Source organism: Narcine bancroftii, chromosome 8 (genome assembly GCF_036971445.1).
Source record: "Narcine bancroftii isolate sNarBan1 chromosome 8, sNarBan1.hap1, whole genome shotgun sequence".
Taxonomy (NCBI): Eukaryota; Metazoa; Chordata; class Chondrichthyes; order Torpediniformes; family Narcinidae; genus Narcine; species Narcine bancroftii.
This window is the reverse complement of record NC_091476.1, coordinates 95,234,635-95,247,872: the sequence shown is the minus strand read 5'-3', so window position 1 is coordinate 95,247,872 and position 13,238 is coordinate 95,234,635. Positions and strand designations below refer to the sequence as shown.

The 13,238-nt window shown below is 40.5% G+C and overlaps 1 long non-coding RNA gene across 1 annotated transcript in view; it reads right to left on the bottom strand.

Annotated features, from left to right (window-relative positions):
- The window catches only part of LOC138741813 (uncharacterized), a 458,841-nt gene extending 451,328 nt beyond the window's left edge, over positions 1 to 7,513 (bottom strand). Inside the window, exon 1 of the long non-coding RNA XR_011343787.1 lies at positions 7,243 to 7,513. This is a non-coding gene — a long non-coding RNA (uncharacterized lncRNA). The remainder of the gene's footprint in view (positions 1 to 7,242) is intronic.
- Between the last annotated feature and the right edge of the window lie 5,725 nt (positions 7,514 to 13,238).

The following is a 13,238-nucleotide window of genomic DNA, read 5'->3' as shown; positions in this document are numbered from 1 at the left end:
TATATTTGTAAATCCACTAACCTAGTTCTTAGTCAGACAGCATACTTCATTTTTATTAACTCAGGTCAGTTCTTCTGGGACAGTTGCCAACTCTGCTGAATTGAACTAATTTTGCACCATGGTGATATTCCAAAGGACACCTAGGTTCCCCATAAAATCTCAAATGATATACCACAAATACTTAACCTATTGAAATCACGCTACTTGTGAATAACCTAAACTCATGTTGCTTGTTCACAAGGTCATCTAAATTTAATCTTCACAGATGTTCTCAAGTAAAGCTTCTACATCATGTATTTTCATTTTATGGCTATTAGAAATGATTTTGTTTTAAATATAGGATTTCCAAAAACACCTTTTTATTTTCCACTCTCAAGAGTGGAATGAATGAATATAGCTTCAGTTTCCACTTTGAGAAGTGCAAACTAAGATACCTTCAAATGGAATATTACTCTCCATTGATCAATGTTCGCATGATGAAACTTCAAAGCTTACTCCACTTGTGTCTGACTCTGATAGAAGTATTTGTTATTTTGATATCCATATGGATAAATAGTAATAATTCCATTTCCTTGTTCTTTGATTGTGACTTTGACCATAAAAAAAATCATCCCCCTCCCCCCCCCCCAACTCTTTTTACTTGAAACCATATCTGATGGCAGCGAATAATCTGGCACTTTAAGAATACACTCAAATTATTATTAATTTTACCAGATCATTGAAAACCATGAATACAGTTGAATTGCATTACAAAATATTTTGAACCCTTTGAAGGATCATTCATGATAGAATCTTGAAAAAGGTTTACATAATGGAAAGGTGTAAAAATCTTGATTTGAAAACTCATTTAATTTTTTGCTCCACCATGATAATGTCTTCTTTACTACATTTACTTAATCAAACCTCAGTTTGAGAATGTAACATTAACAATATTAATTACCAAAAAGGAAATTAAAGTAATATCCATTTTACATATTATCCACCTTACAGACCAGTTACTTTTATGGGATATGTTAGAATGGTTATCGGTTAAATATGTCTTTAAAAGATAGATTGTGGGGGTTTAATTTTATGTTACCCTTCACAGAGCAACACTTCACAAAAGACATCACATTTAAAATGCAAGAGCTTTGTTGAAGCTAGACATTGTGTCACTGGTTGGCTTTGCACAGACAATTGAACTGCTTTGGAAAGAACTTCACAAAGGAGTGCAAATGAAACATAATGTTGATCACGTCCAGGCTCAAGATGGTGATAAGATCTTTTGAAAATTGGGTTTGAAGTCATGGAAGAGAACATGTGGTTTTTACAGGCAGAGAGAGAATAAACAAACAGGTAATTTCTCTTTGGGAGAGGGAGAGACTACAGTAGCAGTTGAGGCTGCAGAATGGCAAGCTGGCAGGCTTGTTGAAAAACCCCATTGTGAATATGGGTTGTGGTCCCGAGTTCAGCGTGTTTAAAACCCTTGTAGTCCTTATAAGAGGAAATGGCTGGTGTTAGGTCTGCTTTGTTCATGAATGAGTGAGACAAACACCAGGCTGAGTCGAAATCAGGGTTCTTTGTTCTTTATTACCGGATTGTAACACTTGCGACTAACCATGTTAGTCGGAGAATGCATTCTGCCGTTATCAGCAAAATGGTGATTTTTTATACCCTTGGATATGTGCTTAGAACATCATCATATCATTACTTGTCCAATGACTAAAACTGTTGCTATCCTTTCCCTGCTAGCTTCCTGCCTCTCAATCCATCAATGTCTCTCTTATCTTGTAAGTACAAGGATGCATTCACATCTTGTTACAGCCCTGCACATTCCCATCTCATGATGTTTTACCTAACAGGAGTACAAGGACACCTCCCCTTCTTGTTACAGCCCTGTACAGGGTAACTCCTTACACATTCCCATCTCATGATGTTTTACCTTACACTGGCAAGAGTATTTCTCCCGAAATAAGGGTAACAAGGATCTCTGTGGTGACCTGGAAGAAGAGGTTGTCATTTGGAAAACCCATGATGGGACAAGTTTCTTTGGCAAGACACTGAAATGACTGATTGGAGGAAATCAGTTTTTGTGTGTCCAATGAGCAACAATTAACTTTAAGCACCAGTAACTGGTGAAGATTCATAGATGTTAAATTCTGTGTGCAGTATGAGAATTGCCTGATACCGATGAACTTGAAGTGAAAAGTGAATGATTGGACTATTAAAGCAAAGAACTTTCCTGAACATTGTCTTGGTGAATTTCTATTGCTGTTGGGTTTTTGAGTCCTCTGGGTTTGTAAAATTACTTTCATGCTAAATACATGAACTATCAAATGAATAATCATCTTTAATGGTACTTTATTCCATAAATAGCTACCATCCATTTTGCACATTATAACTGCGGAATAATGTCGTTCTACTCTCAATTAACTTGACTCGATCGTCATACAATCAAAGTTGTGGATTCCTGGGGACTGAACCTCTAAACAGCATAGCTCACAAAAACCAACACGCAACCTTATGGAAATCCCAACACTATTATTCCATTCATTCTGAATGTCAATTTATCATTATTAAAGCCAACATTATTTAGATTTATAATCTTTACATTCTGGAACATGATCTGATTGATATCTGCATTTTCAAAGTGTTTCTATCCACAACAGTACTTTGACAGTGTAAACATTTAACAAACTCAGAATTGTGATTTTGCACGTGACATGGTGTCATTGTTGAAATGTGCTTCAATCATGTTTTGCTATTGTTCAAAATAATTGTCTTGTTTTCAGCAAGATGTAAAAAAAGTTTTGCTTTGCTTTTGGATGATTTATACTTAAACAATTAACCAGTGACTCTTTTAAATAAAGTATTGAAAATGTTCAAGTGAACTTGTGTTAATGTTGGGTAATGGTTTCAAGGCTTTTAAACCAATATGATAACATTGGAATTATTTCCCTGTATACCTGCAGAAATAAATTACATCTTCAACAATTTCATTATGACTCATTCTAGCAGTCAAATTAAAATATCATAATTCTACTTAGATTTTCCAGCAAGGATGATTTATGCTAATTGGATCAATAACTGGTCACAAAGTAGGTAGAATGGCCAATTGTCACAGCTGCTTCAAATTGAAACACAAGGTGTTTCCACCCCCAATTTTTTGTCAAGAATTCTCAGACTTGCATACAATTCCAAAGAGACAAGCATTGAAATAGATAAAATCTAAACGCTTTGTCCTTTACAGCCATTGACAGAAAAGCAGTAAATATATTGACCTCAACCCAAATGCTCTTCATGCACTGGAGGGTGAATTAGAGTCTTTGATTTAAAAATAATCATCTTGGAATAGATAATGAAAGGTCAAAAATAGGACACCAAATTATCAAGCTAAACTTACTATCTATTTATTGAAGCATGATATTAACATGTTTCACAAAATACTCATGTTTGAAGTCATTAGAATCAAAATGTGATTATACAGAGGTAGATGAATATCAGATTTGCACCTCCAGTCCTCTCCTCTTCCCTTCACTGCTCTGCTCATCATGCACCACCTAGAGCAGGGGTCTCCAAAGTGGTTGATGAGACTATCCAAGGGGTCAATAAATGCCAAGGAAGTAAAGGGGGGGGGGGTGATATTGGAAATGTTGTGGTCAAAAGCAGGAGCATATCTACAGAAAATAGTGCCTATGGCAGAGGTGGCCAACCTCTCATGAGAGCTGGCCTTGGTGGCTGCCATGTTATCTTTGGTCTCTTAATAAGTTTAGATTGAACAGGAGGTCAAAGAAGGGTGGACAGAGCAGAGAAGAATGAAGTGTTTCCCCACTCCAGCCACTCTCCCCTACCAGCAACCACCCCCCCCCCACCCCCACCCCCACCCCCACCCGATATACAAAGAATGTCAATTATGGGGGATTCCATGCTTGGGGAGTCAATGAGGGATCAAGAATTCCACGAAGGGGTCAATTGTCTAAAAGGTTTGGGGACTCTGACCTAGACTTTCACTTCTCAACCAATTCAAAGGTACTGCTCCCTTGCATCCCCTGCTGGCCAGCTTCCCAGATTATCAAGGAAATCCAGAAAACTTATTTCTCCCCTGCAACAAGAGTCACCTAATAAGTTTGGCTTAGATTCCATTCACTATTCAGTGGTGCCACAGGATGCAATATTGGTGTGTAGTTTACCTTTGCAACCTCAAAAATCAGGTTTGGGGGAAGTAAACTAAAATAATACTGGATTATCCTAATTCTACTCAAGAAAATACATTTCTAAGAACCTAACATATTACCCACCAATAACATGAAAAATTGTCTAACCAGCTTGTTAATGGATAAGTTTTGAACTATGGTATTTTGCGGCAGTTAGGTTCTCTACATTCAGTACTCTCTATCCATTTATCCAATTTCAATTGGGCAGCAACAAAACTAATGAGACAAGCAGAGGAATTGTCCCTCCACACACATTACACTCATCTAAGCAAGGTGGGAATAAGGGCCGCTCTAAACTTTCCCAAATCCAATTGAAAACCATGGTTGTTTTTTTTTTATTTAAAAAATATTCCATTAAATGCAATTGTATATTTCCAAAAGAAATTTTCAAGTTTGGAAATGTAACAACCCTCATCGATTAGTCAGGCAAGCACATTCCAACACATTCAAAGTGCTGAGTTTAAACATCCAATATATTTAGATTGCATTTTTTTTAAATCTGAAAACGAATTTTACTGCCTTTTGCGTATTTTCCATTCAGCTTCCATTCTGTTCAAAATTATTTGACATACTTCCTGCATTATCAAAGGAGAGCAATATTTTACAGTCTACATGCTTTGAGATTATTCGGTGTCTGTTTTCATTGCAGTTGGATGCATACAAAAAAAAAGTTTACAGTTATATTTGTTATCAGTTCGTGAGGGAGCCAGAACAAATCGATTTACTAGCAGAGCTGAATCTTATTTTAAATCTAGAGGCAGCCAGGTTTCCTGTTGCCTCTACGAGTCGAACTCCTAGATGTTACGACACCGTAGCAGAGAATCGTCAGATAAAATAAGGTTCTGGTACATCTTTTGTCGTTAAGTGCTACGTCTTGTTTGTCACGTCAGCACATCTACCAATTACAAGAAAGCCGATGTTGGCAGCCGAGAAAGAACAGAACGTAAAGTGACCCATTAGTTATAAAAGTGGACATGAGGACAAGAAATAGAAACCCCGCGTAACATCAGTGGATCATGCGTTTAGGAGTCAACCAGTGGGTTTAAGCTATTAATTCAAGTGAGGGGGCAGAAACAAGACAACTGATTCTTAAACTCATTCTGTGTGTGTGTGTGTGTGTGTGTGTGTGTGTGTGTGTGTGTGTGTGTGTGTGTGTGTGTGTGTGTGTGTGTGTGGGGTGGGGGTGGGGTGGGGGTGGGGGTGGGGGTAGAAAGAGAGAGAAACCTGGCAGCATCCAGTGAGATCGATATCGCCATTCCGAACAGCTAGGTTATACGTCGCAGTTATTCGGATAAAGTTTGGTACCATTTAGTATCATGAACGCCCTGCGTTTGCATGTCATTTCAGCTGGATATTTGGGAAGGTGCAGAACCTATAGATCAGTGTCTGCAGCCTTTCTACCCACTCATACAGCCTTAAGTAATCCTTCACTCACCACAGAACACCCAATGACGGTATGCGAGTTCGGGGAGGGGGGGGGGTTGTTATGGGTAAAGGTTGAGAAATGCTGCTATGGATAATTCAGAAACAACTCGATCTGCTGGACAAGCAGTGAACGCGGCAAGCTTTCGGCGTTTCAGACTCGGAAAATAAGGGGAAGACCGGATATATGCAGTTTATTTAATATTACAAGCTTGACTTCTGTTTTCTTAAAAACAGTTTTAAAAAAAATCCCGTCGTAGTGGAAAACAACAGACCCGAATAGAAAGGACATCATTTGAATACAGATCAGGTCGCGATACCCAGGCGGTGCTGAAAGAACAGCTCCTTTGGTTGCGGCAGGGACATTCCGAACCAATTCAGCCCAAATTAATCAGGGGCCAAATAGTTCAGCCTGTTTTACGCAGTTCAACGAATCATTTCCTCACTAATCAGCGCCAGTTCATTATCAACCACCCCTCTCCGCACGGATACACTGCATCTACTGGCTCGACCAATCTGTTTAAACAGCGAAGCAACTGCATATGGAGAAGCTGGGATGGAATTAATACTCCTACTCGCACATGGTCACCATTCCTCCTCCCCCCCCCCCCCACCCCGAAATGCAGTTTTACCCTCTGCACTCTCGAAACTCCATTGTAGGCTGTTCCTTTTTTTTTAAGTTGCCACTCAACCATCAACGCGTCAAACAGCGCAAAATGACAAGACGAACACACAGTTAATATGTGGCAAGATTGTGACATTTTAACTTGAGATAACCCTCAGTAAACGGGAACTCAAGTATGTGCGGACGAATATTACAACGGGAGGCAAACCAAAGAGGGCAGTTGTCCTTTTAAATGTTACGCAGCGCCGAAAGTTGTCCTGGTGCCTCCATTTATTGTTTAAAAAGACATCCCGGTAAACTGACAGGAGGCAGCGGAAAGACGGTTACCTGGAACCGCAGGAATACGCACCCAAACTTTCATTTTAAGAGAGAAACTCCTGGTTAAACGTTTATTGACAGAACGGATCCTTTTACTATAGCCTTGTGATATAGGAATCAAGCTCCTTAAAAGCCGGGGTTGGGGGAAGAGAGAGAGAGGCACGAAACAAACACTACGCCTTTAACTCGAACGTGGAGATTCCTTTAAACCCCTCCTTTTCAAAAAAAAAGTCTTAGTAATTAAATAAATGCAATTGAGTAATGGGTTCTTGTGTGACCCAAAGCGTAACGAAACGGAGCGTGCGTAGTTTGAGATAGTGATCACTTCATACGTGGAGATTGAAACCAAACCTCTCATTAGTTTCAACCCTTCATTCAAGATGGGTGCAATCGTTTGTTTAAAAAAATAATTTGGACCGATTTAAAAAAAACATACAACGTTCCGGAATGTGGTCGCAACAAGCCCTTGGCCGGCAGTGAGTCTAAAGTAATACTTGAAGGTTCCAACTCGTAAGCAATGCAAGATTTAAACGACGTGCCTCAAAACATACATTTAAACTAGCGGATCCTCCGAGCAAAAGTTTATAACTCGATAGAGCATTTCTAAACAACGGGGTCACCATCCGACAATCAAACCACCGTTCACTGAGGGAGATAAAGCGGATCAGTTTTCAGTGCCAGTACCTTGAGAAATCAGAAGAAGAGCCATTCCCATCAGGACGATGCCACAAACTGAAATGTGCATTTTCCCCTCTTTCTTGCTTTCCTTTTTTCCCCCGTTCTTGCTCCTTTGGTGGCTTGTTCGAGGACCACGGCGTGGTTTACAAAACAAAATCCAGCAGATGGACGAGAGAAGTAGAGGACGGGTGAGGGAGAACCAGCGACCCACACATACACACACACTTCACAATCCTGCTCAGGCAGGCTGGTATGCAGACGCGCGCTCCCGCTTCGTTCACGCGATCCGCGCACCAAAGTCAGTTGCGTTCTCGCACCTCTCCCTTCATTGGTTTGTTCCACTACGGGCAGAATCACAAGGGGCTTGCTTCACTGATCGGAAGCAGCAACTCTGCAGTGGTCGCTGCAGACATTTAAAGACATACCATCAGCAAGCTTCATCGCAGCCACGATTAAACATTGGTCATTGGGAAGGAATCCCGGATGCAACTTCATTTAATAGTGGGCTCCATGAAGAGCGCATTTCCTTTGGGACATGAGGATTTTATTGGATAAAAAGTTTCTCCACGAGATCAGGGTATCTATGTGAAAGTCGTGGAGTTACACAACATGGAAACAAACCAGTGACTGGCAAGAAACTGCAAGTGCTGGAACCTGGAGCAAAAGACAATGTGCTGTTAGAATTCGGAGGGTCGAAGAGCACCAAATGGGAGGGGAGGGGAGGGGGGGGGGGGGGAAAGACTTGTCAACGTTTCTGACTAGAACCGTCAACAAGATCGAAAGTGCAGAGGGAGATAGCCAGGATAACGAGGACAGGATGGAGGGGGTCGGACAGTAGGGTATTGATGTAGCAAAGAGGGGTGATGGGCAGAGGGAGATACCAAAGGGAAACGGGGATAAGAGAAACAGACCATTTGACCCACCATTAAATTGCAGTCCATATTAATCACATTTAAAAGCTCTTTGTCCCATCTCCTGCTGTCTCTTGTCAATTCAAGTGCTGGAATAGGGAGATGCACCTCCGATGCAATCGGTGTTCTGCACGAAAATGATTGGTGGTTAGTCAATTCAGAGATAAATAGATTCAGGGAGAATCTCCATCCAAGGTTAGAACCAGAACTGAAGTGTTTCACTTGTAGCTCCAAAATTGGACAATACTGTTATGTATTTATTTTGGTAATTTTCTACTAGCGTTGACACAGATTATTTGATACTTTGAAACCTCAAAATAATGGTTAACAAAGAAAGATGATATTGAAGTAAAAGATCCACCCAAATATTAGAAGATAGCAGAGCAGGCACAAATCCCATTTCCATTTCTTGAGAAGTGTACAGCAGTCCACCAGGAAAGATGATGTGTAAAAGGAAGATTTAATGGTAAGAATTCTTGGGGAAATATGTATGCCTTGGGTGAGATTCAAATTGATCAGCAATTTAGGTAATGCACAGTGCAGAGCTGCAGTGTGATTAGAAAAAAAAATGTTGCCAGTTCATTAAGCATCACTTTATTCCCCAACATAAGTCCTCTGGATCACACTATCCTTGTTCCATTAACTAAACACTATTAACCTACACACAGCTGAATGCACATGACTCCAATCTTCCAAAATGTGTATCAATCCACATTCAAGATGAGGCAAAATATAAATTAATTCAGAACTAAACAAGGTGGGAAATCATAAAATAAGGTGATGAGTCAAGTTAATAAGATAGTAAAGAATGGAAATTGGTTGCTTGGAAGGGAAAGTAAATTATCCCATACTTTACTGATTTGACTTGCATAAAATACCTTAAATGAAGAATTGCATCCAATTCAGAGTGTATTTTACCAGAGATTCTCAAACACTGGAAAAACAAGTTTGATGCAAAATACTCATTTGAGGAGAAATTAGGATTGGGATCTTTTCAAGAGAGAGTTAATTGACTTATTGGTTATTGAGAGGGTGAAATGTTACTGAGGTTCTAATCAGACCAGCTGTGATCTTATTGAATTATAGAGCAGACTTGAGGGTCTTAATGACTTGCTCCTGTTCCTAATTTATACCTTCATCTGTGTATTTAGTTCAAAACAGATTAATTTAACAAGTCATATGCCCAATTTGCTCCCATCTTCTGACATTTTAAATTCCTTTGAGCCAAATTTTATATATCTTCTTCAGTTAACATAGTGCTGTTACAGCACCAGTGACTGAAGTTTGAATCCAGTGCTATCTGTAAGGAATTTGTCCATTCTTCCTGTGTCTATGTGGGTTTCCTCCAGGTACTCTGGTTTTCTCCCACTGTTCAAATTGTGTTAGGGTTAGGGAAGTTACTTCACTGAGGACCTTTACCTTGTCTGCATCAGTGACAGGGATCTACCAGTGGCCAACTATTTCAATTCCGTACCCCGCTCACGTCTGTCCAAGGACTGATGTATTATCCCACCAACACCATCTGTAAATTGGAGGAATAACACTATTTTTTGTCTGGGCACTCTCCAATTGGGTGGCATGAACAGCAACTTTTCCAGTTTCTGCTAGCCTACTCTTCATTCTCCTTCCCTTCCATTTCCCTTTGTCTTCTTTCCTCCAGTTCTTCACTCACTTTCTCTATTCAGAGATATCCATTCTCCCCCTGCTTGCTGGTGTGCCCTCCCTCCCTATGACCTCCTACCTTTGAGATTGTGGTCTTTTCGCTACAATTTGGTTCAGGTGCGTGCTGACATTTTTCAATACCATGATGGAATACCATGATGGTTCAAGCTGGAGACGTTGGTTATTTACCTTTGCTGTATAACGTAAAACCTCACAAAGATAAGCGTATACAGAGCCGTTGTCATAACCACACTCCTGTTCGGCTCCGAATCATGGGTCCTCTACCGGCACCACCTACGGCTCCTAGAACGCTTCCACCAGCGTTGTCTCCGCTCCATCCTCAACATCCATTGGAGCGCTCACACCCCTAACGTCGAGGTACTCGAGATGGCAGAGGTCGACAGCATCGAGTCCACGCTGCTGAAGATCCAGCTGCGCTGGATGGGTCACGTCTCCAGAATGGAGGACCATCGCCTTCCCAAGATCGTATTATATGGCGAGCTCTCCACTGGCCACCGTGACAGAGGTGCACCAAAGAAAAGGTACAAGGACTGCCTAAAGAAATCTCTTGGTGCCTGCCACATTGACCACCGCCAGTGGGCTGATAACGCCTCAAACCGTGCATCTTGGCGCCTCACAGTTTGGCGGGCAGCAGCCTCCTTTGAAGAAGACCGCAGAGCCCACCTCACTGACAAAAGGCAAAGGAGGAAAAACCCAACACCCAACCCCAACCAACCAATTTTCCCTTGCAACCGCTGCAATCGTGTCTGCCTGTCCCGCATCGGACTGGTCAGCCACAAACGAGCCTGCAGCTGACGTGGACTTTTTACCCCCTCCATAAATCTTCGTCCGCGAAGCCAAGCCAAAGATAACGTACACTGTTTAACCTATTGATTTTTTAAATAATTTTCAGCTAAGCTTATAATTTTCAACTTCCTTAACTTTCAGAAGTTCCAAAAATAGGCAGAAATTACAACATGTACCAGTGACGAAAGAAGAAAGATAACCTTCGCTATTCTTTGACACAATATCATTGTAGCCTTGTGACTAATCCTTTACTGCATCTGTTTGATGTTTCCCTTTGCAATTCCAACTATTGGGGATCAACAATTTTCATGCAGCTTGGTAAAGACTTGTCCATCATAAGTATCACTGTGAAATCACCAAACTCGATTTTCAAAAACCTTTTACAGGTGGAGGAGAACTTCAATCCAGGTTTCATCTGGATTTGCAAATGACAAGTCCAGCCCATTTGCCCTGATCCAGGGTTCAGTTTCATTTCAAGAGATGACTAACTCCAGACCAAATTTAAAGTGACTCATCACAACCTGCATTGCTGATTTTTGAGCGTCCTAAAAAAAAATGACTTGGCGTAGCAGGCCAGGTCAACCCCGAGGGGCTGAATCACCTTTGTAAACAGCCGGCACGGCAGGGCACAGGGGATATCTTCCCCCCCCCCCCCCTCACCCCACTGCGCAGAAGTTCCAGGCTGCAGGAGCACGTTACCAGGAGAAGGGTCAGGCCTCACAACAGCATTAAGCCTGTCACCTCCCCTAAAAGGCAAGCGCATGGTTTGAATAAACGGCAATTACTGGTTTACTTGCTTGGTGTGGACAGCATTTATTTCAGCAGCTCTGCCTTTAGTAGTGCTACATGTCCTTATCAAATCTCAGTCTATCACATATCCCAACAATAAAGTACCATTGCCAGGTTATACCTAGTTGCAGAGGAAGTGCTATCAGATTGTGAGAAAATGTTTCTATTTCTTCTTATTAACTGCATATGTAATTATAAACATCCATTAACAAATTCCAATGGCTTCGAATGATTTTCAAATTCATTGTGAAATTCACAAAGCTTTGCAGCTTTTCTAAATTTTTTTTCAAAAGTAATTCACAAGTGACTCTTTTGTTTCTGCAAAGGTAGGATACATTTCTACCATTTTTTTTACACAAGATCCAACCCTTCATTAGATCAATAGTAGTTAATACTCAAAATAAAACGGTAATACATTCTGAAGTTGTTGCTTTTCCACTCTGTAGATTTGTCACTAGCAGAAAAAGATGTGTGTTATACGAGCTGAAGACCCCAAAACCCAGCAGCAATAGATATTCACCAAGACAAATGGTCAACAAAAGTTGCTTTTAAACATGAAAATAGAATCAGACTTTAACTTACTTAACCTACTTCTAATTCTAAGTGCATGTGTGTGTAATGTGTGTGCAAGTTCAGGAACGTTCTTTGGTTCACAGTCGAATCTCACTTCTCACTCCTCCAAGTTCACTGGTTGCAGGCAATTCTTAAACTGTGCACAGAATTTAACATTTATAGAGTTCACCAGGCTTTGGCACTTGAAAGGTAAATGGTTACCGCTCAGGAAGGTTCTTGTCGGTTTTCAGAGAGAGGTTTATTGTACAATGACATCCACAACTGATTCCTTTTTAATCAGCCACTCCAGTGTCCTGCTGATGAAACTTGCTCCCTCAGGGTTCTCCAGATGAAAACCTCTTTCTTTCAGGTTACCAAAGAGTTCCTTTTTGTTTCACTTATTCCAAGTGAAACATGAGACAGCCTGTCCTCTCCTCTTGCATGAACCACAAGGGCTTTGAGCAGGCCATCTTTGAAAAATGGGGCTTATGGGGCTTTCAATATGCTTGCCAGTTTGTGCTGTTCCATTCCCAGCTGCTTCTGCAGGCTGTAGCACTGTACAAGTAATCTCTTTCTGAGAGCCTGTTTCACTCCCTCTGCTTGCAAAACCACATGACTCTCTTAGAACAACAAATTCTCTTCCATACAATCTGTGTTTCCAACAAGATCTTTCATCTTTTGCCTTTTGTAAACAACAATCCATTAGTGAAGTCTCTTGAGCTCTCTTCAAAGCTCTTGCAAAAGCAGTGGAGCTGTTATGTCTAGCATGGGGCATGGGGCAGAGCTCCAGTATTTCAAATAAGATATGTTTTAAAGTGTTTGTATGTGTCCTATTCTAACAAATCTTTCCAAATATATCTCCCCAAAACATGAATTTATTCTGCCCAACTAAGGGATTTCAACGCACCAGTTCTGCTTATTGACACCTATGGTGCCTTCATAATGAACAGCACGTTAAATGTGTGCATAAAATTGCATGTCAATTCAGGCTTCCACACCTCTTGGAATATTATCTGAAATAAGTTTATGCTCTTAATTAAAAATAGTATCATGTAATAAATTGGGCAGTGTTGCAAATATTAAGTTTTGCAATGCATCCAAATTTGCTGACAACCAATATTTTTGATGGTTTCTTTAAATTTCTTGCATTAGATCCACTTTTTTTTTCAGTAATCAGGATACTACTTTTAAAAATTTTAGTACTGTACAAACAGCTGTGATATGTGCATGTGTTTCACTTCTTTAATTGTAGGACACATACAGAAACGATAGATCTGATCA